Source organism: Agrilus planipennis, unplaced genomic scaffold (genome assembly GCF_000699045.2).
Source record: "Agrilus planipennis isolate EAB-ADULT unplaced genomic scaffold, Apla_2.0 scaffold73, whole genome shotgun sequence".
Lineage (NCBI taxonomy): Eukaryota > Metazoa > Arthropoda > Insecta > Coleoptera > Buprestidae > Agrilus > Agrilus planipennis.
Window position 1 is genome coordinate 1273160 of NW_020439682.1, and position 3322 is coordinate 1276481.

A 3322-nucleotide genomic window follows, 5' to 3' on the forward strand; every position below is an offset into this window, starting at 1 on the left:
TGTTTATGCTCCCCTCGAGATTTTAGTGTCTGCAGGAGAGAGGCGGACTTCCCACGAAAACCCACCACCACCACCACCCTTCATTGAATAAAGAAGAAATTTCTGATGAAGGCTTTCTACAGAAAAGCTCTTTTACAAGTTGATTTATGGCCGGCTTTGTAAATATCAATTAAACTAAAATGCAAACGGGACAAATTAAAATTGAAACGAGTTTCTTACCGTCAATTTCGAAACGACCTAAACGTCGCGTTTTACATCCAGAAAATATTAGACCTCAATTTGTGTACGTACCTACTTTGACAATACACTCAATTATCTTTTAATTACACAAAAAACGGTTTTTATCGAAACTTCATCAGTAATTCGAAAAAGTAAAAATTTCGTTAAGGCCAAAAGAGTGCATATCTCACAAAAAAATTTCTTTGTTTATATAGCGACAGAGTAAAGAAATCTTTGTAAATATTTTCCATGTTTAAAAATTTATTAATTGCATTCATTTAATTCGAAAACATTCAGAGGAATTAATTAATTTCTTCTGATAGATTAATCTTAGTTTTAATTGTTCTACCACAATTTTCCACATCTTATTTTGTGGATTTATGTTTTCGGCTTACTTGGCTGTCATAAAATAGAAAATAGAGCTAGATTTTTAAAACTGCATTACGAAATGAGAAAAGCATTATCACTTTTACGCCCAAATATCTATAAAGACGTTATCAAAAAATATTATGTTCAAATTTTGCATTGAATGTAATCAACCAAGTGATATATTATTTTTATCTAACTTTTAGTGTACCGTTAAATTTTTAGACAAAACTTGAGGTGTACTAGATTGATTAACTTTTATATAATTGCAAATATCAAAATATTCTTGGTTTTCCTCAAAACACTTAAATCAGTTTACATAAAATTTTCTAATAAATAAATTAATCAGGTTCTTAAATATTATTAGATGTAATACCTGCAAATAACCATAAGGAATGATGCGACAAATAATAGTGGTCTAAGTAGGCATTTAAAATGTTTGGGATTCTAACCTTAAAGATGAAGTGTATTGTGACTAACTTGCATTAACCTTCCAGTTCGGTTTTAATTTCGTGTCATACAACACATAATCTTACAATTTTGTTGCTAATAATCTAACAAACTAATGCTGAAAGAGAAATAAAAAGATTGTAACTTTGAAAGAGAATAAATAATTGTGCGTACCTTTGAAAATTTAGTCAGCTTTAGAACCGGATGGAAAAGTTCGAACAGCATTTTCTTCGTACGTGTCGCGATTTCTATACGTTAACTACGATCCGCTAGCATCAGTACTAACACGGACAGAATGTAATATCTGCCTTTCTTTTTTCCTTCGTGTTGAAATTGATTTTTTTTCGTGTACCTAATGTCTAACGGCTCTGGGATCTTGCTCTATTATAGTTATAGGGAGTAAATCAGTATAATATGCGTTATACTAGCAGACATGGAGCTTTTAGTGCTTAAATGTTCTGTTATAAAGAGTTTAGAATATTTCTTACGTAAAAGTTCGTCGAAAGTATCTGAAGTAAAGCAGTCGGAGTTAGCGGAAGTAAATGGCGTTAATATTTTCTCACCGTTATCACGCAATTTACGTGTTACTGTTTAGAATCGTCATTTATCAAGAAAACCTAATGGATCGTGCCGAAACCTGCAGGAACGGAGCAAGGTCACCAGGGTGTGTCTGGCGGATTAAAAAAAGGAATTGATCGGCCGGGTTAGTAGGCTGGTGAAAATTTTATTCTAATAATAAAGGGCTCTCTGGACGGTCGGTTGGCATAGCCGGGATCCAAAAAAAGGAATATCTGCGGTAAGCTACAAGCTTACAAATCATTATTAATTTGCCTAATTTCTTTTCGGGAGAGGAAAATAATTTGGACGGATGTCGGAGATCCGACATTGTTTATGCTCCCCTCGAGATTTTAGTGTCTGCAGGAGAGAGGCGGACTTCCCACGAAAACCCACCACCACCACCACCCTTCATTGAATAAAGAAGAAATTTCTGATGAAGGCTTTCTACAGAAAAGCTCTTTTACAAGTTGATTTATGGCCGGCTTTGTAAATATCAATTAAACTAAAATGCAAACGGGACAAATTAAAATTGAAACGAGTTTCTTACCGTCAATTTCGAAACGACCGAAACGTCGCGTTTTACATCCAGAAAATATTAGACCTCAATTTGAGTACGTACTTACTTTGACAATACACTCAATTATCTTTTAATTACACAAAAATCGTTTGTATCGAAACTTCATAAATAATTCGAAAAAATAAAAATTTCATTAAGGCCAAAAGAGTGCATATCTTACACAAAAATTTCTTTGTTTATATAGNATTACTGTTCGCAAATAGTTAAGGATGTGGGATGTTCTAGTTTTAGGGAAATGCGAAGTTTAGCTCAGGATAGGAAAGAGTTGTCCAACCAGTCTTAGGACTGACGACCTTATGATGATGATAATGATGAGTCTATTTAATTAGTAATTATAAATGAGTATATAATAAACGGAAAAGTATAATTATATAAATCAAATGGATATAATCTACATATTACATATGTAGTTACTGCAATAGATTGCATTTTAGTTGATGTGAGAAATTGTTGTAGAACACATTTTGGTAAGTAATAATTTTCACGGTTAGGGGGTTCTGTTTTCGGTCCAATTCGAGTAACCATTGTTTTCTTACCAAACCAAATAGTATTTCTGAGTTAATGCACGAAGTTAGTGTGAGAGTCTAAACACTTGACCGAAGTGTCGAGTACAAACTTGGTAGCGCCATTCCTGCTCGTTCAAGGATATTCTATTTACGTTAGACCGGATGTAGACCAACAAAATTGTTCTTATCTCCTGCTTAATTTGCACTGGGCTTCACTTCTAGTTCCGGATAAAGCATTACTTATGTACTGTCCTCCACGATACCGTTTCCGAATGACTTGATAAAATCCAAGTCAACTACCCTTTCAGAGACCAAGAGTCCTTATCTACGACAATAGACTATTATCGGCTAATTATTAAAAACAGTGACTAGCGTACAATTATGATACATATAAAGATGCTCCATATGTTCAGGTCTATGGTTTTAGAGTAGCTACATGAAAGTTTGTAATGAAAATTTGTGTGCCTGGGATTTAATAAAAGTCTAAAACTAACGATAAATAGATTTTAGAAAATACTACAAATGGCGCAGTAAACGCCATCTGTAGCACAATGCTACATTTTATATCTACTTGCTGAAAACGAATCCCGGCGTAGCCAACCTCAACGTGATAGGCACGTTAGCTTAATCGAACAAAATAATTAAG

General features: G+C 33.8%; 1 long non-coding RNA gene across 1 annotated transcript in view; it reads right to left on the reverse strand.

The window, feature by feature from the left end:
* LOC108732403 overlaps window positions 1-1293 on the reverse strand; it is a 14764-nt gene extending 13471 nt beyond the window's left edge. Inside the window, exon 1 of the long non-coding RNA XR_001937088.1 lies at window positions 1210-1293. This is a non-coding gene — a long non-coding RNA (uncharacterized LOC108732403). The remainder of the gene's footprint in view (window positions 1-1209) is intronic.
* Between the last annotated feature and the right edge of the window lie 2029 nt (window positions 1294-3322).